Source organism: Hyperoodon ampullatus, assembly GCF_949752795.1.
Source record: "Hyperoodon ampullatus genome assembly, chromosome: 3".
Classification (NCBI taxonomy): domain Eukaryota; kingdom Metazoa; phylum Chordata; class Mammalia; order Artiodactyla; family Ziphiidae; genus Hyperoodon; species Hyperoodon ampullatus.
The window spans coordinates 80,202,798-80,225,200 of record NC_136916.1 but is presented as its reverse complement, the minus strand read 5'-3'; positions in this window follow the sequence as shown (position 1 = coordinate 80,225,200).

Sequence of the window (22,403 nt, the reverse complement as noted above, 5' to 3'; positions counted from 1 at the left end):
ACCTTTCAGAGTTGCTCTGATGATCAATTAATTTATTACGTATGACAACACATTTTAAATCCTCCAGCTCTATACAGTCTGATGGGATTGTTATCCTTTATTAGCGCTTTGCTGGCTGTTGCACCAAGGAATGGTTTGTGGTGGGATTTACTCATGCCCTGATATTCTCTCCAAAGGTAAGATACTGTTCCTAGCTTCCTATGCTCTTCTACAGATCTATTTCTTAAATATTAAAAAAATCTACTAAAAACTATTGTCTTTCAGTATCTTCCAAACTGTTTGGGGGAACGAGTTTCATCCATCAGTTACCTATCCATTGTGTGTAAGGTTTCTAATCACCGGGATGTTGATAGGATTTTCCTGGTTAAGATCTCTTCTCAACCTCAGAGGGAACCATGGTTAACTCAGGATTTGGTAAGGTCATCCAAAAGGATTAGTGGCGAATAAATGAACTCACACTCTAGATGGATTACATATATTTACTAATGGCTAATTAAATCAGATTACATAAAATATTGGTATAGTTACAGCATGGGTATAGTAAAACTGATGATTCTTCCTCAGAAGGTTGATAATGGAGCCACATGTGCCCAAGGGAATGTCTTTCTCATGGTCTGTTTTCTTTTGTCATTTTGTTCAGTGTCTTTTTAAATTGGGGTTATAATTACATACAGCAAAATGCAGTTTGATGAGTTTTGCTAAACCCATGTAACCAATCAAGATATAGAACATTTCCATCACCCCAGACAAAGATTTCTCAACCTCTGCACTACTGACATGGGGGGTTGGGTCATCCTTTGTTGTGGGTAGCTGTCCTGTGCATTGTAGGATAGTTAATAGCTTCTGTGCAATAGATGCCAGAACAGGACAATCAAAATAAAATGCCTCCAGACATTGATGAATGTTCCCTGGGGGACAAAATCACCCCCAGTTGGAACTGCCATAGAATGTTGCTTTCTGGTCCTTTTCAGTCAATCCCCCTCCCACCCAGAGGTAACTACTTTCTGATTTCTATCTCTATAGATTAGCTTTTCCTGTCCTTGAACTATATGTAAATGAAAGCACACAGTATCTACTCTTTTGTATCTGGCATCTTTTGCGCAACATTACATCCATGAGATTCATCTTTGTCTTTGTGCATATTAGTTCCATTAGATCAGTATACTGTGGGGTGTTATCTGTTCTGCTGTTAATGGACATTTGGGTTGTCTCCAGTGTTTGGCTGTTCTGAACAACACAGCTGTGAACATTCCTGTACAAGTTCTTTGTGTGAACATATGTTTTCATATCTCTTGGGTAAATACCCAAGTCATAGGGTAGGTGAATGTTTAACTCTGTGAGAAACTGCCGAACTGTTTCCCAAAATGGTTATATCATTTTACATTCCCACCAGCAGTGCACTGAGAATTGTAGTTGCTCAACATCCTCCCCAAGACTTGGTGTCATCTATCTTTTTAATGGTAGCCATTCTTGTGGGTGTGTAAATGTCATCACTGTGGTTCTAATTTGCATTTCCCTAATGACTAATGATACTGAGTTTTTTTAATTTTGTTTATTTCAAATACACATATCTGACAAAGGACTGGCACTTAGAATCTACAAACAACTCTTAGAAATAAATAATAAAAGGACAAGCCACCCAATGAAAATGGGCAAAGGACCTGAAGAGACACTTCAGAAAAGAAGATAATATGAATATCATTATCTTTCTTTTGTATCTTTTTCCAACACATGCTTGTCGCTTCTGCATTGGACGTTGCTCTATGTATAACAACAGTGCTTAGCACATGCCACGCATGTTTCTATGCCCTTGACAATGTTAACTCACTTATTCCTCAATATTAACCTATTTAATTCTCAAAGTAACTTTATAAGGTGTAATTATCCCCATTTTACAGAGAAGGAAACTGAGACATAGTGAGGCTAGGTTACTTGCCAAAAATGAGAGCTACTCAATGGATGATCCAGAGTCCAGCCCAGACAGCCTGGCTTCAAGCTCTTAACGACTACTTGTACTTCTGTCTACAAAATGGATGCTACAAGGGATCTCAGTCTCTCTGCTGCAATTTTTCAAAATAATTTTTCAAAATTATATAAGTCCAGGTATATTGCTGATTGCTGTTATGTAAATTTTTATAGAGGTGGTACCCTGGGAGTTAGGACTTTGATGCCCCCAGTGAGTAAGAATGCATTTTTCAAGTCCCTTTTAACTGTGTTGCGTCTTGTGGTACTAAGAAAAACTTTGTAGTCTTGTTTCAGGAAAAAAAGAAAAAGAAAAAGAAAAAAAAAAAAAGAGGAGACCTTCTGGTCTGAGGGCTGCCCAGAAAATATTTGTCCACTCTTAACTCAGAACATTTTCCTCCATGGCATTTCCTATTATCCCTATAAATACCTTTCCCCTCCTCCCACTGTGTCAGCAGTAGTGATTGAGGTTAAAATCTACCTTGGTGCAACAAAATTCTGGCTCACCTGGGCTTTCTGCCTTACTGTTGTTTCATACATATTGCATGGATGACCCAAGTACCATTTTACTTGAAATTACTGCCATTTCCTTAATGAACAGAAAAAGATGTCATAAGACTCATTAATATTCTTATTCTTTTGAATTTGCCTCATTTTTAATACAGCACTATTAAAAAATTGCACTTAAGAAAGACTATTATAAATACACAAACAGACATATGTTTGCGTATAATCACAACTAGTGTTCATAAAAGTGCAGGGAAATTTATTCATCCAACTAATCCAACAAACATTTATTGAATACTTACTAGGTGCCAGGTACACCTAGTGTTTCACCTGGGGAGAAACGAATGGAGTATAATTTAGCTCCTGATATCAAGATGGTAGAAACATGTGGTCAGATATATTAAATGTCAATTACCATTGTGTTTCACATGTTCTTTAATGATGAGGGAGGTGGCAAGAAGAGCTTCCCAATGGGCGTGGTGGCAGTAGCCCTTCATGACACAGATTTCCAGCTGGCCCACTCTGTGCCAGCAGAGGAACTGGACAATGAGGTCCTGGTTGGATTTAGAATGATGACAGATGGGCAGGTGTGAGGCAGCACCACAGGTACAGGGAAGGGCACAGTTAAAGACCAGGAATGAGGTGCCCCATTTGTTTTACCACAGGGTGAGAGTTAGGGGGATCTGAGACTGGGGCTGAGTGTGTGGAGGGCCCTGAGTGTCCCTGGGCAAAGGGACGTTCCAAGGCGAACATACACAGACCACTCCTACTATTTCCAGATGGCAGGGGGGTGAGAAGTAGAAATAGATCTTGCACATCCTCCAGGGTCAACTTTTTCTGAGGCCACATGTGAATATTAAAAACCCTTGAAATTTTCAAGGGCTTGTAATATTAAAATTTAATATTAAATATTAATTTAATGTTACATTAAATTAATTAAAATATTAAATTGTAATGCCAGCTACAATACTTACAATGGAGAGCCTCTCCAAATAGTTATATTCTCCAGCAGTCAAGAAAAAAAATGGAGAAGTTTTTCAGTGTCCTTCTGCTGACACAGTCTCTGGCCTAATTTTTGGTTTTTCTTTGAATATTTTGGAGACAGTGTTGGCATCTAAGATTTTTCAAAAAGCAAATGTTGCCTTGCCAATGGATATGGTCCAGGAATTGGTTTTGTGTTCAGGACAGCGTCCCAAAGTACCTAGATTTCCCAGGAACCAGGGAAAGGCAAGTTGATTTGGTGGAAGATGTAGAAATTTAATAAAAGGAAGTGTACCTTGGAGTAATTGGTGATCTCAAATTATGCACTGAAACAATTCCCTCCATCCTGAAGGGCCAGGTCTTGCCATGTCAAATAGCCTAGGTGTTGGCTCCATACACAATATCATTTTTAGTCACAGACAATTGCAATCTAAAGGGACATTGAGGGAATTCCCTCAAGTATCATGATACAAAGAGAAGGATTATGGTGGCAAAACTGTACTCTCCAACCTCTACTTGAAGAGGCTCGGTGGAGAACTTGGTGTCTTTTAAGATGAGCCTCCTTGTTAAATACTCTGAGCTGCTTCTTCCAAGACTGTGTTGATTGAAAGCACAGTCTGGAAGGTGGCACTTCCCCTCTACCCAGGCAGAGAGTTCATTGGATAAAATACTCCATTCTCCCCATTTATCCATGGAATGAGGCAACCCACACATTTCACTGACTCACAGCACAAGCACTCACCGCTATGGGTAAAGCACTGTGGTGGTCACCGAGGGCTCAAAGACACATATAGCGTGACCTCTATTCATGGAGGTCACATTTTGGAGTTGTAGGAGGGACATACATCCATAACCACATACAAGACTTACCAGTGTGGTGTGAACTAAATGCTATGAGCCCAGAGGGCCTGAGATGATACAATTTGGCTGAGGGTGCTAGGAAATGCTTCCATGTTGAACTGACACTTGGGCTTGGATTTGGATTTGCCAGATGGAGAAGAAGGAAAGTTCTAGGTAGAGGGCACTTCCCATCTGTGAGAGGATGCAAAGCTATCCCCAAGTTTGGGTGACATGAATGGGGAGTCAGGGAGAGCTGAAAGATGTAGTTGGAAAGGTTGCCTGGGGCCATATTGTCAGAGGTCTTGTCCTCTATGAAAGAGGATTTAGCCCCTATCTGGCAATTCTTGGGGTGACACTGAACATGCTATGCTGGGAAGTATGATGAGGGCAGTGTTTTGCATAGACTGGCAGCAGAGTGGAGGAGGCTTGGACTCATGGCAGGAGCTGGGAATAAGAAATTACTCTGGAGAGGTACTTAAGTAGTGATTCAATGTCAGTGTTAAGTGGTGTGAAGAGCATGGGCTCTGACCTCTAGTTTCTTCGGTTTGAATCCCGGCTCTGTCACTTACTATCTGCATATTCTTGTGCAAGTTACCTAGCCTCTCTGTGCCTCGGTTTCTTTATCTATGAAATGGGGATAATAGCAGTGACTAGAGCAGCACTTCTCAAACTGCAACTTGAACTCACCGTCTTGTTAAAATACACATTCTGATTTTGTTGGCCCTCGGTGGAGCCCGAGGTGCTTATTATCTCTCATGAGCTCCCAGCTGGTGGTGATGCTGCTGATTCACAGATCACACTTTGAGTAGCAAGGCTTTCAATGGTTGTTTTGAAGATTATATGAGTAAATACATGTCAGGAACACCAAAAGCAGCATCTGGCATAATAAGAAGTAGCCATTATTATGATCCACAAGATGATGAAAAACCATATCTCAGTTATTACTTTACAAGTGCTTTATCCACTAGAAAGTTCTTAAAGACAATTATTTGGCATCTAGGCTCCCTTTCTGGCCAGCTCCCTGTGGAGGGCTGGAGAGGGAATCCAAGCCCCCGACAATGATGGGTGATACAATTCAGTGACAAGAAAAGTTGCTCCACGGTTGACAAATACGTCACTACAGCTCCTCCAGGGTCCCTGTGAACTTAGAGAGCCTTTCTTCTCTGAGTAGGATGTGGGATTTCTGTGTGCAAAGAGCTCCAGGAAAAGACGGGTTGGTGGTTGAGGACCCCTCAAATTCTAGGGTTTGGGCTCAAGAGACTGAGGACCTTGAGTGGCCTCTACCCCTTTCCTTTGCAGGAATTTTTAGCTACAGCTTCCACTGGGGTTAGGAAGGGCTACCTGCTGGCTTTCTCTTAGAGTAGGGAGGACCACAGGTGAAAAAACAGGTGCTTGAATTTTGCAGAGAGGTTAGAAAAATGGGCAAATGAGACTGGATAACAAAGAACAAACCAGTCAAAGAAACTTCATAAATATTTAAATTTTATTTTCAAAAGTGAGGAGGTTCTGGCCGGCAAAAAAAAAAAAAAAAAAAAGTTCTAATTTGATGTCTCCCCACCTCTCCAAAGCATCTCCATCCCCGTGCTCCCAGCTCTTCCTTTGGCTGTGAAGAGTAAGCTCCCTACGAGGAGGGAAGAGTGGTTCTCCAGTGATGAACTTCAACAAAGAGATATCTCAAGCATTATTTTAAAAGCCCTTATATGAGGACAGAAGTTTTATTTTACATGGAAATTCTACAATGTGTAGACACTTGATTCTTTGTGAAAAGCCAGAGCAGCTGAAAAGAAAAGGAAAAATCCCACTAAAAAACCTACAAATGGGTCTAGAGATTCACGTCACGGTTCATTTCTGTATGGCATTTCTGATACATGTAAGAAACAGGGAGATAGGAATTACCTGGGTTTGAAGCTTGGCTTATTTTTCAATAACTCATTGGAAAATCGTGGTTGCTTAGCTGTGTTACTAATGTCCTAATGTGTTCCTAATGTGCCTGGCACATTCTGGGCATTCCAAAAATGTTTGTTGAATGAATGAATGGATGGATGAATAGTCAGAACTTCACAAGCAGCATCTTGTTTAGGGAAAACTCTGTTTACATTTGAAGGATAATTTTTATGTCTGCTTTCTCCAAGAAGCCATTTTCATTTTCTCTGAGCAACCTGGCTAGATTTGGTATGAACTCCATCCCCACATTGCAACCAGAGTAATTAAGGCAACTCTCCCCTGTATATACCAGCCACTGTGTCCAGTGCTTTAAGCACGATTCCAGTCCTAATTAAAAAATGTGCAAAATTTTCCTGTTTTATACGCCAAGAATCAGGTCCAGGGATTTTATGTTCCTTACTCAAGGCTAGCAATTGGCAGGTCCAGTGGGCCACCCCCAACCCCAGTTCAGATCTGGATGATTCCAGAACTCAAGAAACCCTTGGAGCATTTGTGTGGAGTTATAGGTAGACTGCAAACTCCTGGAGGACAGGTGCTTTGCTGCTGATTTTGTTTACTCCATTCCTCCTTATCCAGTCCTCTGAGCAGACTAGATAGAGAGGAAGAAGGGACTTGAGTGCACGGGAAGTTATCTTTTGTTCTGTGTATATAGTTTACACTTGCGATTTGAGGAAGGCAACTTTTCCATTTTAGCCTCATGTAGACTCTATGCTTCCTGTGCCCCATGCAACCAGACACAGAGCCCAAGGGGGCATTTGTGTTCCAACTTGTCCTTGTGAGAACACTTTCCATAATGGAATTTGTCCTTCTTGCTATTCTCCTATGAGATAAGTAACACACTTGAAGGAGAAAGTGGTAACGAAGAGTTTAAGGAAGACTTAGAGAAACTCAACTTCTTGTCTCCTGGTTGAAGCTTGATTAGAGTGTGGAAAATAGTTCCCTATAGAAAGAAACATAACAAGGCAAGAGGGCTGGCTAAGGCTCCCGTGCTTGTTTTTTGTTTGTTTAAAAAATCTTTGCTACCTCTATTTTCCTCCTTGTGTTATTGCATTCTTCAATTTATTTCCACACGCTTCATTATTATAGGCAGAACTTTACCATCTGGTCCGCCCTGCTTTCCTCTGCCTTTGTTCTGCTCCCACCCACTTCATCTCTCTCAAAACCACTCTGCTAAGGACCCAGACTCAATTTCCAGCCTTTCTTTCTTGAAACTCCCTCCTCCTTTTTCTCCCGTGATCTTTCTGGTTGTCCCTTTTCTTCTCTGCTCTTCTAAGTCAACCTCCTTGTCCTCTAAGAGATGGACTTCTCCAGAATTCCAGCCTCAGTGTCCTGGTCACCCTTTTCTCCTAGGCTTATCTCATACGTGCCCATGATGCTTATTAGCCAGTAAGCTGATTTCCCCAAACATATTCCTGACTGCTTGCCTGGGCCCTAGCCCTGTATCTCCAGGTGGTTTCCACCCAGCTGGACCCTTTCAGTTGGCACATCAAACTCAGTGCCTCCCCCACCGGCCAGCAAATCAATTCATGGTCTTCACCTTTCAAGTCTTCTCGTTTGTCTGTGTCCTTTAGTTCTGTGTGTGGTACCACTGCCTATTATTTCCCAAAGTCAATTACCTAATTAAAATATGTCTCAAATATTTGTTAGTCATCTACAGACCAGCTGTCTGAAAAAGTGTGTGCTCTTTGGAGGGAGAGGGGTCCCACCATCCCTGCCCTCAAGGAGCTCACAGTTTAGGAGGGGAGGCAAACATTCCAGCCCACAGGGACGGAATTTCAGGACCTGCCTTGAGGACCAGAGTGTGGCCTGACCAGGAGGGCAAATGCTCACTTTGTCCAGGCAAGGCCTCTTGGAGGGTCATTGCACATGGACTGAGGGTTTCACGGCAGTTGGTTGGATTGAAGTTTGTGAGCCCAGTTTCCAGCATTGGCGGAGGCTCTACGGAATTTCAAGTGCCCCCTCCCACGCAGAGGTTTGTGCGATGGGCGACACCAGGGGACTGCGATGTGGCTTACCAAGAAAGGAATGAGTGGAGAGTGGAAAGAAAGAAAGAGCAAGTTTCAATTCTGAATTTTTTCCCTCTTGATATAGATCTCCTGCTTCAGGAGGATAGTTTTTTATTTTGCTTTGTTTTTTGTTTTTTTTTTAAACTATAGAGCTCCTCTGAGCTCTGAGGGAGCAGCTGGGGATCAAATTTACCACTTCTGGTAACCTAATGGCACCTTTGAAACAGACATTTCTGTGGGTGAACCTTTCGTGTACTTCTCTATTTATTAGATCCAGAAGATCATGAATCTGCTTTTCCTTAAAAAAAAAAAAAAAAAAGCTTCTTTTCCAAGGGAGGCCTCCAGAGGACTTGAAGGCCAAGCATCCCATTTTACAGACAAGGACGCTGAGGCCCGCTCACACAGTGTCCTTTTCTCGCATGTGGCCAGTGATTGGACAAAACTGGGGCTCGGAAGGCGGCTTCCGCAGTCCCCCACCGAGATGAATTTTTGTGGCTGGGCAGGTCACTAAGTGCACCCAGCACCTGCTGTATGCCAGGCCCTGGACCTCTGGTGGTGGGTGGGATGGTCCACAGGGTGGGGCCCTCCTGCCTGGTCCAGCTAAGAGGGGAGGTGGGAGAGCACCTAAGTAACCAAAACCCAGGGCAGAGGAAGGTAGGGTCTGATAGAAAATCAGCGCGGGTTATGTGTACCCAGGAATCGCTTCTCCTCGTAAAGGAAGCTTCTGGACCATTAAGAGGCCCCTTTGAGCCCTTACCATGAACTCAGTGTAGGTCGAGCAGGGGACATATCTGATTCTTATACCACCCCTGTAAATTACAGACCGCTTTTGCCTTACAGAAGAAGAAACTGAGGCACAGAGTGCAGCCCTATAGTTAATTAGCTACAAAACTGAGTTTCAAACCTAAAACCCACCCCTCCCCCTGTGAGCACCTTGCCCCCTCCAAAGGAGGGAGAACTGAGGGGGCCTGGCCTCCTACACCTCCCATCTTCCTTCTACTTCCCTCTTTCTCAAGAAAGTCCTCACACGTCACCTCAAGTCACCCTTTCCTTCCTGTCTTCACCTGGTTTGCGCCCAGGTGACTGGCCACACTATTTCTCCCTTTGCTACCTCTGCCTGCAATGATCAAAGACCACCAAGACTTCCCGTGGGCCAAATCTTTGAGGCCTTTCCCACATCCTCAGGCTCTTTGATTTCTCACCAGTGCTCCATCCTTTTGGCTCCCCCTTTCTCGAGGCCCTACCGGCGACTTCCACGGCACCCCTCCACGCTGCAGTCCTTAGTGGGCAGGGCACTCGGCAATCTCCAGGCTGCTTTCACCTCCATCACACCGCAGGTGACCTCCCGTCTCTGAACTCCCTTCCTGGTTTCACCAGTTGAGCTACGTTACTGGATTCAGATCACCTGTGTTGTCCCGGACGGATCAGACTGGGGTGGACTTTTGATCCCAGGGGTGTCACGAATCTGTCTGGTGGCCGCAGGTGCCCAGAGCCTCTCACTGGATAATCTGATTTGAAGAATACAGAAGCTGTAGCCAAATTCTGCTGTGTGCTGCGGAGACTGCATCCAGGGCTGAAACAGCAGCCGTGAGTAAACACAGATTGGCCACACAGAAGGGAGTTGACATTCTGGGCAAAGGAGGAGCCCCTAAGAAGCCCTGCAAGCCCAGGGTGGGAAAGATGGAGCTGCGGAGACTGCTTTTCCAGTTTCTGTTCTCTGTTCTGTGATAGCCTCCTTTCTGCATAAAAGGAAGCCCTCTTTCACCAGTGGCTGGCTTTGTTTTCTTTTTACATTACTGAGCTAAACCCTAACAAAGGCACCGAGTTCCTTTGCCTGGTGATTCTTCCTGGCACACTGAATGCTATGTGTGCCCCAGGGCAGGGCAGGGCTGGCCGCTCCCCATTCCGGAGACCTCCCCGTATGGAGACCCAGTATCATCAGAGAAGTGTCATCAGCACATAGTTACTTGGCCTGACTACTCCATGTTGGCACGAGAAGGCAATCGTGTCTCAGAGGGGACCTTCTTATTTCCCCATCATTCTAGAAAAGTGAGGCACAGTGTGTGCAAGACTCCTGTGCAGGGTGGCCAGCAGGAGGTCTTCCACTTGGATGGCCAGAGAGATGCTTTCCTAAAGTTTATTGTTGCTGAGCAGGGAGAGACCTGGCTGGGGTCTGACCAGGCAGCCAGGGCAGCCAGGACAGGGCCTGCTGGCAGAGCCAGGAAGTTGGGCAAAAAAGGAGCCTATAGGGACGGTTTTGTATCATTTGGAAATGAAGATAGGGAGGGAGGTGGCTTCCAGAAGCAGGCGCCTTACATTTTACAGAAGATCAACACTTGCGGCTCCACCCCATGCTCAGGGATGACACCCCATGCTTCCCTCTCAGGCAGCAGCCTTGTCTGACTGTTGTGTACTGAGAGGGGTGTGGGGAGGAGAGGAGAACCCCCACCCCCACCCCAGGAGCCCAGGCTGTGCCAGGGGCAGAGATGAGAGACCAAACTGGTAGTAGAGGCACACCACGCCTCTGGTAGTCGGGAAATCAGACTGAGGGGGAGGGTAAAGGGAGGAAGACCCTGGGAAAGATTGCCAAGGCAGCCAGGACAGTGAATTGGGAAAAAGTTCTAAGCGAAAAATATCCCAAGGGAGGACTGGTGACCAACATCTCTGTCCCAGTGAGGAGGTCAGAGCTCTTGAGTTTCTTGGAGGCTCGGATGGAGCAGACTAGAGGGAAACCCTTAAGGTACCGTTGGAAAAGTGGAACTGAGAAAGGGAGCATATGCAGCGTGGAGAGCTGGGAGGAGGTGGTGGGCAGGTCTTTGAACTTTCTGGCTCTATCTTCAGGATTCTGACATAACCTTCAAACTTGTAACACCTTCGCTGGATGGTTCCATCTGAACGAAAAAAACAAAAACAAACAAAAAAACCAACCAGGAGAAACATTGAAAACTCTTGAGGTCTGTGATTCTTAGCCTGATAGGCATCCTTGAATGCTGGGCAGATACCACCACACTCGTGTGTCAGAATCATTTGGAACTGGCATCTATCTCATGGTTTTAATCCAAATGAAGCAATGAAAGCCTTTGCTTGAATTTTTAAGATGCTAACATTCCCCTAGTGTCATGTGAACTTGCTTCCTAAACCCTTTTCAGAGCTAGGGATACAGTCCTTATAATTTTCTGCATAAACAATCTTGTCCCCATTGCAAAAGGCTGCAGTAAGTTGTAATGGTGCTTTAATGAGCTGGTTCCAACAAAGCCTGCATTGCTCAAGCTTCCTTTGTTCCTCTCCTTGCTGCAAAGAGACAGCTGCTGATTGTACACTGTTCTGTACCTTAGAGAAGGCGAAAGGGGATTGAGTCCTTCAAATGTCTCTCACTGTTAAATCTAACTTCTCTATCTCTGAAATATTCTGATCAACCCAAACCTTAAGCCTTGAGCAGACACCTTTACGTAGCTCATAGCAGGTAGCAGAGACTTAGGAACGGGATGTTCATTCCTAAACCTCCCTCCCTGCCCTCCGGGATTACGGCTTCTCTTGGGTACCTGCTAATTCAGAGGGGGTTGTTGCTAACTGGCTTGAGTCAGACCCCGTGAGATGGAGAGGTTTTCCGTACATGCTCCTGTTCCTGCCTCCATTCGTTCACCATTAGACTGTGAGTTGCTTGGGGGCAGGGACCATGGTCAGATCCACTTCCGCCATCCCTGCCCCGGGCCCCTGAGGAGTACTCAATAAATGGTGGTGGAATAAAAATCCCATCGGTTTTGGGTTTGAAGCTCCGGTTTCTTTCTTCAGAGCATACACATTTTTGAATCTACAGGTTTAAAGTGAAGAGCAGCCTTTGGCCTTGACCATGGGGCACGGAGATGCCATGCTCCACCACCATGGTGTCTCCGAGAACCGCCATGTGGGAAGGAGGCGGCCAGGCTGAGTCCCCATTTGGATGAGGTGAGGGAAGGGTTCTCACTGGAGATGATCGAGACCCCCTACCCTGTAATTTACATTAGAGGAAAAGGGACCCAGAGTTTGTGATTTTCTTTTTCTTTTTCCCTCAGGTACTGTGGCAAAGATCCACAATTTCCCACACAGCCCGGAGTGTTTTTGTACCCTAAGCCCTACATACTGTACAGAGAAAGATCCAGGCTGGAGAGTTCCTCCTTTTTCAAGCTCTTTTGTTTACACCTATGGTTTCTTCACCTTCTTTCCTTCAGAGCAAGAAGAGAGACATGGGATCTTTGAGCACTCGTGGTCAGGCCCTGAGGGCTTGAGTGGATTCCTTCCTTTGGCCCATCTGGATGTAAAAACAATCCTGAGAGTCCTGTCTGGCAGAGTGCTCTGGGGGAAAGCAGCACGAGTTCTCTTCTAGAAAGGCTGCCACATGTGCCTGGCTCAAGAGGACCCCGAATCCGAAGGCTGACCTCTTTCCCTAGGGCTCAGACCTTGAGCTGAGCTCTGATTGTCTGCTACAATTACCACAGCTTCTGCTGCTTGCTTTGGGGACTTCTTACCATTTGATAGGAAACACTTCTGTAGAGCCCTCCCTTTAAGTGGGCAGAAGGAAGGCTCTAGGTAATGGGTGTTTTATGACGAGATGCTGGAGGTGAGACCTCTAGTGTTAGACCATAGAGATCCAGGCTTTATCAGAGGACCAACACTCATCATCCAAGTCAAGTTCATAGGAAAAGACACATAAAGCCCCACCCTTATGATAGTTTGCTTTGGAAAGGGCAGGTCATGAACAGAAGCATAGGGAAGTGGGTGCAGCAGCACGGGGGGTTGGGACTCCTCCGGAAGTCACTTCATTCTGCCTCTACCTTCCCCTGTCCTATTGCTGCCCCACCTTCAATTGCCAAACAGAACCTCTGTCAATGACTTGGGTCCCAGGGTCCTTGGACCTGGACGCCATCCCAGAGTTGGTTGGCCAGAGCCAGAACCAGTCAGGAAGAGGAAGGGCTGGCTTCTTGGGAAAAGTGGAGGCCAGCGGAGACTTCACTTTCTCAGAGGAGCCATGATGTCAGCATGACGACAAATCATGCCAGTGGATCAGCTCTGGGAGACATGGGCCTGAAATATTCATGTGATGAAGTTTGTCTAATGATTGCCATTACCCTCCGGGCAAAAACGGGAGCACGGATAAACCATGAGATGAAAACACTGAAACAAGTACAGGAAAGGCCACAGTACGCCCCCGACCCCCGCCTTCTGCCAGAGCATTCCGGATGGCAGGCAAAAATATTTATGGATTCAGTTTTACAGATATGATTCTTTATCCACTGCCCCCCTCATACACTTCCAAGTTAAAGTCCTCATACTTTCTATAATATAAAATGGTTCTTAGTCCATACCACATACTCAGGAAACAAGCACTTGATTTGCTAAACTAAGCCCAGTTAAGGTTTAAGACTTCAAACGTGAGTACAGCCCCCATCCCCGCTCCTAACTCCAGAGTTTCTCTACGGGTGTGATGAGCAATTTGAATTCTCAAAAGGCCCTTCTGTAAATTCTCACAAGTGAGCATGATGCTTAGTCAGTGTTTGTGGATGAAAGTGTGAGGAATTAAGGAGATTTTTTTTTTCTGGAGTGACTAGAGGATTTATTTCAACTTGACATTTGGAAGAATGTATCATTTAGATATATAAGAGAAACTGTAGGAGAGACCCCATCTGATTACTAAAATTCCTGTTGTGTCCTGGGTTGCAAACGCATACATGGATTTTGAAAGATGACTGAGAAGGGAGAGTGTCAAGAGCAAGGGCCTGCAGCCTTCTAGAAAGAGTGGTTGGTCTGGGGCTCTGGCCCTGGCAGGAAATGTCACGATGCCCTTGGGAATGGTCCCCTGCCCAAGGCTGAGTGTTTCTTGGGGCAGTGCGGCCTGGGTGGGGTGTGGATCTATGCCAAGGAAAATAAGAGTATAGGAGTGATGAGCAGGCCCGATGTCAGCCTTCTTACTTCACCTCTTGTGAAAGAAGAAAGCAGAGAAAAGTGGAGAAGATGGGAGGGAAGGAAGAGGAGAGATTCACCCAAGAATGAGTAGGGAAAAGGAGTGAGGAATGGAACATGCAGCTGCAGAGGAAGGTTTCTGGGGAGTCCTCCACTGGAGGAAGGAGGCTCAAAGGATCCCTGAGGAGGCAGGGAGGGAGAAAACTCCGGCCGTTCGGGGCATGGGTGACAACCCGCCCTCCGCTAGATTCTGAGGTCAGGGATGGTGTCTGTTATGAAAAGGATTTTCTGGGGGGAAACAGGGTTGAGATCTGAAAGTTGGGGTCCTCCACCTGGCGGGGGGAAGGTGGGCAGAGGCTGGTGCCCAGGCCTGCCTGGGCTGTGGTGCCAACCGACTGTTGTCCTGGGGATGCTGGGGAGGGGGATGGTGCCCGTCGCCCCCCTGCCCCCAGGAGCAGGACCTGACCTGCCTTTCCTTCCCCTTGCGTCCACTTCTCCCTGTTCGTTCCCCTCCCACCAGAGCTGCAGGCACCCTGGGCTCAGACGCAGTTCACCCCAGAGTCTTATAAATGATGGGGAGAGAGGGAAGGAGGGTAGGGAGGCCCAGGGAAGAGAGCCATGGGGAGGGATGTGGCTGAGCCCTGCCCACGCCCAGCCCGGCCTCCAGGAGACTTTGCTGGGAGCGGAGACACCCCAAAAGGCAGTGCAGCAGCTGGCCTCCTGCAGCCTCCCCAGGGGGACGTGGCCAGTGCAGAGGGGCCTCTCTGATCAGCTGAGATTCTATATTCCTTAAAAGAAGGCTGGGGGACACGCTTCATTTCCTTGAGCATCCCAGCTGAGTCCAGCTCATTTTGGAGTTACACAGAGTGAGGCCAATCCCAGTTTGGGAAGGAGGCGGGACAGAGGAACAGAGAGCCACTGTCTCCTCATGGGAAGAGCTAAGTCTTTTCAACCTCTGTGCTCTCTTGCTCACAATTTCTAGGACTGAGAGCCCAGTCCGTGAATGCTTGCCCAGGGCCCGGGCTGGGAAGGGCTATGCCCTGGTTGCTTTAGGGGACCTCAGAGTTCAGCTGTGAATGGACACAGGATATCCCAAAGAGTCTGTTTCCTTAGGATATGGCAGAAAGGAGGTATGTGTAAGCTGGAGAAAAGGAGCCAGGTGCTTAGAGGAAGAGGAGCGAGGTGCAACTGGTTAGATTTGGGGGTCAAAGAGGTGAGGCTGTCAGAAGCTTATTATGATGTGTGTGACCTTGGGCTGTGTGGGGCTAGGGCAGAGGAGCCACTGGAGAGCTTATCCTGAGATGCTCGGGGGATTACAGGGTAGGAAGTATTTTTAGGATGTCAGAGCCAACTGGTAAGTAGAAGCAAGTAGGACTACCAGGGGCAGGTGTCCTATCTAGTACTTGCATTCTCATCCACAAGTTGTCATGTTTGCATTTCTCAGATTCTCTTTTCCAAACCATTGGTAATTCCCTCCATCTTTAATCCATTTCAATATGGTTTTCCTGTTGTCTGTTTTGCTATCAGGGAGTCCATTCTGTACTAGGTGAGACATGTTTGTCTTCCAGATGAATCTCACCAGGAGTTTCTCAAGTTCTAAACAGCCAAGTAGGAGTATTAATTAGAATCACATAACCAAAGAGTACTTGGATGAGTTTCCATCATCATCATTGACTTCGTTACCTCTCCAATTACTCCTGCTGCTTTTTATGATTTTGAGAATTTGTTTGCTTTAAGCAAATCCCTTCAGTCTGGAGATGAGTAAATTATCTAGTATTTAACATCTTTATTTGCAAACTTATAGAGTAGAACTCAGTATATTATCCAACTGTTTCAGAAGCATATAGGAATGTATCTTGGGGGGTAAATTTATCTTATTTTACTTTCTTCTTATATATTAGTTCCAAGCCTTGCTGGGCCTATGTTATTTAGAGAAAGCATGTTGAGAGATGAGCTAGAAGGTAGTTTCTGGTCTGCATTCTGTCTCCTTCTCCCTTTGTGACTTTTGGGAAGCCATTTAATCGTCCTAAGCCTTAGTTTTCCATTTGCAAAATGAGATAGCAATCTACGTCTTCTACCTCAACATATAGATACGATTTGGAGAATTATGCACATATATATACATAAACACAGCAAAACTGTGCCAAGATCCCTCTGTCATCAGTGAAAACATGACTTAACCTTTAGTAAGTTTCTGTGCCTGAGATGCCTGACGTTTTCTTCTCTGTAATTGATGCCGAGCCCAGAGAAAGAATGGGGACTCTTTAGTAGTGATGGATTTGGTGCCTGACCCCCCTGTGGCTTGGTATCGCCTATGAATACATATATACTCATCTTTGCTTATGCTGTGCACATCGGACACCTCCTAACCTTCTGCATTTGGCCATTGCTGTGGTCTTGCCATTGGCTGCCTGTGGTTTTGCCTTCAACATACAGACCAGAACAATTCAACACGAACTCCAAAAATAAACATTGGCCATGACCTCAAAGAGCATGTGTGATTCGATGCATGCCTGCCTCTTCAGCCTCATTTCTTCCAGGTGTGTCTGAGCTGCAGACCCCTGGCCCACTGTTGGCATTTTTTTTTTTTTTTAAATTTATTTATTTATGGCTGCGTTGGGTCTTTGTTGCTGTGCGCGGCTTCCTCTAGTTGTGGTGAGCGGGGGCTGCTCTTCGTTGTGGTGCGCGGGCTTCTCATTGCGAGGCTTCTCGTTGTGGAGCACGGGCTCTAGGCGCACGGTTTTCAGTAGCTGTGGCTCGCGGGCTCTAGAGCTCAGGCTCAGTAGTTGTGGCGCACACGGGCTTAGTTGCTCCGTGGCATGTGGGATCTTCCCGGACCGGACCAGGGCTTGAACCCGTGTCTCCTGCATTGGCAGGCGGATTCTTAACCACTGCGCCACCAGGGAAGCCCCACTGTTGGCATCTTAAATCTGCCAAGTTTTTTCTGCACTTAGGCACTGTGCTTCTGCAGTTCCTTCTAATTAGAACATCATCATCCGAAGGTCAGCCTTCGGATTCGGGGTCCTCTTGAGCCAGGCACATGTGGCAGCCTTTCTAGAAGAGAACTCGTGCTGCTTTCCCCCAGAGCACTCTGCCAGACAGGACTCTCAGGATTGTTTTTACATCCAGATGGGCCAAAGGAAGGAATCCACTCAAGCCCTCAGGGCCTGACCACGAGTGCTCAAAGATCCCATGTCTCTCTTCTTGCTCTGAAGGAAAGAAGGTGAAGAAACCATAGGTGTAAACAAAAGAGCTTGAAAAAGGAGGAACTCTCCAGCCTGGATCTTTCTCTGTACAGTATGTAGGGCTTAGGGTACAAAAACACTCCGGGCTGTGTGGGAAATTGTGGATCTTTGCCACAGTACCTGAGGGAAAAAGAAAAAGAAAATCACAAACTCTGGGTCCCTTTTCCTCTAATGTAAATTACAGGGTAGGGGGTCTCGATCATCTCCAGTGAGAACCCTTCCCTCACCTCATCCAAATGGGGACTCAGCCTGGCCGCCTCCTTCCCACATGGCGGTTCTCGGAGACACCATGGTGGTGGAGCATGGCATCTCCGTGCCCCATGGTCAAGGCCAAAGGCTGCTCTTCACTTTAAACCTGTAGATTCAAAAATGTGTATGCTCTGAAGAAAGAAACCGGAGCTTCAAACCCAAAACCGATGGGATTTTTATTCCACCACCATTTATTGAGTACTCCTCAGGGGCCCGGGGCAGGGATGGCGGAAGTGGATCTGACCATGGTCCCTGCCCCCAAGCAACTCACAGTCTAATGGTGAACGAATGGAGGCAGGAACAGGAGCATGTACGGAAAACCTCTCCATCTCACGGGGTCTGACTCAAGCCAGTTAGCAACAACCCCCTCTGAATTAGCAGGTACCCAAGAGAAGCCGTAATCCCGGAGGGCAGGGAGGGAGGTTTAGGAATGAACATCCCGTTCCTAAGTCTCTGCTACCTGCTATGAGCTACGTAAAGGTGTCTGCTCAAGGCTTAAGGTTTGGGTTGATCAGAATATTTCAGAGATAGAGAAGTTAGATTTAACAGTGAGAGACATTTGAAGGACTCAATCCCCTTTCGCCTTCTCTAAGGTACAGAACAGTGTACAATCAGCAGCTGTCTCTTTGCAGCAAGGAGAGGAACAAAGGAAGCTTGAGCAATGCAGGCTTTGTTGGAACCAGCTCATTAAAGCACCATTACAACTTACTGCAGCCTTTTGCAATGGGGACAAGATTGTTTATGCAGAAAATTATAAGGACTGTATCCCTAGCTCTGAAAAGGGTTTAGGAAGCAAATTCACATGATACTAGGGGAATGTTAGCATCTTAAAAATTCAAGCAAAGGCTTTCATTGCTTCATTTGGATTAAAACCATGAGATAGATGCCAGTTCCAAATGATTCTGACACACGAGTGTGGTGGTATCTGCCCAGCATTCAAGGATGCCTATCAGGCTAGGAATCACAGACCTCAAGAGTTTTCAATGTTTCTCCTGGTTGGTTTTTTTTTTTTTTTTTTCATTCAGATGGAGCCATCCAGCGAAGGTGTTACAAGTTTGAAGGTTATGTCAGAATCCTGAAGATAGAGCCAGAAAGTTCAAAGACCTGCCCACCACCTCCTCCCAGCTCTCCACGCTGCATATGCTCCCTTTCTCAGTTCCACTTTTCCAACGGTACCTTAAGGGTTTCCCTCTAGTCTGCTCCATCCGAACCTCCAAGAAACTCAAGGTCTCTGACCTCCTCACTGGGACAGAGATGTTGGTCACTAGTCCTCCCTTGGGATATTTTTCGCTTAGAACTTTTTCCCAATTCACTGTCCTGGCTGCCTTGGCAATCTTTCCCAGGGTCTTCCCCCCTCTACCCACCCCCACAGTGTGATTTTCCGACTACCAGAGGCGTGGTGTGCCTCTAGTACCAGTTTGGTCTCTCATCTCTGCCCCTGGCACAGCCTGGGCTCCTGGGGTGGGGGTTCTCCTCTCCTCCCCACACCCCTCTCAGTACACAACAGTCAGACAAGGCTGCTGCCTGAGAGGGAAGCGTGGGGTGTCGCCCCTGAGCATGGGGTGGAGCCGCAAGTGTTGATCTTCTGTAAAATGTAAGGCGCCTGCTTCTGGAAGCCATCTGCCTCCCTATCTTCATTTCCAAATGATACAAAACCGTCCCTATAGGCTCCTTTTTTGCCCAACTTCCTGGCTCTGCCAGCAGGCCCTGTCCTGGCTGCCCTGGCTGCCCTGGCTGCCTGGTCAGACCCCAGCCAGGTCTCTCCCTGCTCAGCAACAATAAACTTTAGGAAAGCCTCGTTGTGGCCATCCAAGTGGAAGACCTCCTGCTGGCCACCCTGCACAGGAGTCTTGCACACACTGTGCCGCACTTTTCTAGAATGATGCGGAAATAAGAAGGTCCCCTCTGAGACACGATTGCCTTCTCGTGCCAACATGGAGTAGTCAGGCCAACTAACTATGTGCTGATGACGCTTCACTGATGATACTGGGTCTCCGTATGGGGAGGTCTCCGGAATGGGGAGCGGCCAGCCCTGCCCTGCCCTGGGGCACACATAGCATTCAGTGTGCCAGGAAGAATCACCAGGCAAAGGAAATCGGTGCCTTTGTTAGGGTTTAGCTCAGTAATGTAAAAAGAAAACAAAGCCAGCCACTGGTGAAAGAGGGCTTCCTTTTATGCAGAAAGGAGGCTATCACAGAACAGAGAACAGAAACTGGAAAAGCAGTCTCCGCAGCTCCATCTTTCCCACCCTGGGCTTGCAGGGCTTCTTAGGGGCTCCTCCTTTGCCCAGAATGTCAACTCCCTTCTGTGTGGCCAATCTGTGTTCACTCACGGCTGCTGTTTCAGCCCTGGATGCAGTGTCTGCAGCACACAGCAGTATTTGGCTACAGCTTCTGTATTCTTCAAATCAGATTATCCAGTGAGAGGCTCTGGGCACCTGCGGCCACCAGACAGATTCGTGACGCCCCTGGGATCAAAAGTCCACCCCAGTCTGATCCGTCCGGGACAACACAGGTGATCTGAATCCAGTAACGTAGCTCAACTGGTGAAACCAGGAAGGGAGTTCAGAGACGGGAGTTCACCTGCGGTGTGATGGAGGTGAAAGCAGCCTGGAGATTGCCGAGTGCCCTGCCCACTAAGGACCGCAGCGTGGAGGGGTGCCGTGGAAGTCGCCGGTAGGGCCTCGAGAAAGGGGGAGCCAAAAGGATGGAGCACTGGTGAGAAATCAAAGAGCCTGAGGATGTGGGAAAGGCCTCAAAGATTTGGCCCACGGGAAGTCTCGGTGGTCTTTGATCATTGCAGGCAGAGGTAGCAAAGGGGGAAATAGTGTGGCCAGTCACCTGGGCACAAACCAGGTGAAGACAGGAAGGAAAGGGTGACTTGAGGTGACGTGTGAGAACTTTCTCGAGAAAGAGGGAAGTAGAAGGAAGATGGGAGGTGTAGGAGTCCAGGCCCCCTCGGTCCTCCCTCCTTTGGAGAGGGCAAGGTGCTCACAGGGGGAGGGGTGGGTTTTAGGTTTGAACCTCAGTTTTGTAGCTAATTAACTATAGGGCTGCACTCTGTGCCTCAGTTTCTTCTTCTGTAAGGCAAAAGCGGTCTGTAATTTACGGGGGTGGTATAAGAATCAGATATGTCCCTTGCTCGACCTACACTGAGTTCATGGTAAGGGCTCAAAGGGGCCTCTTAATGGTCCAGAAGCTTCTCTTACGAGGAGAAGCGATTCCCTCCTCTGGGTACACATAACCCGCGCTGATTTTGTCTCAGACCCTACCTCCCTCTGCCCTGGGTTTTGGTTACTTAGGTGCTCTCCCACGTCCCCTCTTAGCTGGACCAGGCAGGAGGGCCCCACCCTGTGGACCATCCCACCCACCACCAGAGGTCCAGGGCCTGGCATACAGCAGGTGCTGGGTGCACTTAGTGACCTGCCCAGCCACAAAAATTCATCTCGGTGGGGAATTGCGGAAGCCGCCTTCCGAGCCCCAGTTTTGTCCAATCACTGGCCACATGCGAGCAAAGGACACTGTGTGAGCAGGCCTCAGCGTCCTTGTCTGTAAAATGGGAGGCTTGGCCTTCGAGTCCTCTGGAGGCCTCCCTTGGAAAAGAAGCTTTTTTTTTTTTTTTTTTTTTTTTAAGGAAAAGCAGATTCATGATCTTCTGGATCTAATAAACAGAGAAGTACACGAAAGGTTCACCCACAGAAATGTCTGTTTCAACAGTGCCATTAGGTTACCAGAAGTGGTAAATTTGACCCCCAGCAGCTCCCTCACAGCTTAGAGGAGCTCTATAGTTTAAAAAAAAACAAAAGAAAAAACAAAAAACTATCCTCCTGAAGCAGGAGATCTATATCAAGAAGGAAAAGTGGAAAGGTGTTGCTTACAGTAGCTTCCCCTGGGGTCACAAATGCGTTCAGCTCTAAGAAACATGAACTTGTGCCTTCTCTCCTCACCATTGCTCTCTTCTGGGCTTCTGTCTCGAGTGGGAAATTTGGGGCTCTGTCTCTGATTTGATTTGTCTTTAATAAAGCCCTTATGTTTTGCTCCTGTGAGCTAGAGGCCCATCCAAGCTGGGCTTGGGCTTTGGGCTTCTTCTGGCCATTTGTTGTACTCCTGGAACAAGTCATAAGTTGCTCTTTCCTCATTCATTCATTCCTTCCTTCATCCATTTATTCATTTAATATCTATTGAATACCTATGTGCCAGGCATTAGCTAGGTACTGGGGATACAAAAAGTGTCAGGAAAACAGAAATGGACTTGAGAGAGCTCCCAGTCTAAGGGGCCACCTGTGTGATGGGAACAGGATGTGTGGGGCTCCTGGCTGCAGTGAGCTGTGTGAGCTAATGGTGTGAGCGGAGGCTGGGAAAGGATGCCTAAATGTTAATGAGAACTGGTAGACCAGGTTTAGAATTTTAGTTTTGATCATAGAAGCCTTGAAGTACCGTTGAAGGATTTTAAGCAGAGGAGAGAAATGATCACATTTGGGTTTTTTTTTTTTTCTTTTTTCTTTTTTTTTTTTTTTAAAAGAAGGCACTAGTTGTGTGGAACACAAGTTAGAAGAAGGCAGGAGTGGAGGTCAGTCATGAGGCCCATTGGGTAAGGCTGGTAGCTGGGATTGGAGGGGCTTGGGGAACAAAGGTTGGAAATGTTACCCACTGGTGGAAAATGGCAGGCCATAGGGGTAGATTGCACACGGGGCTGGGGAATGGTGATCACTCAACAGTAAGCAAATACAGGA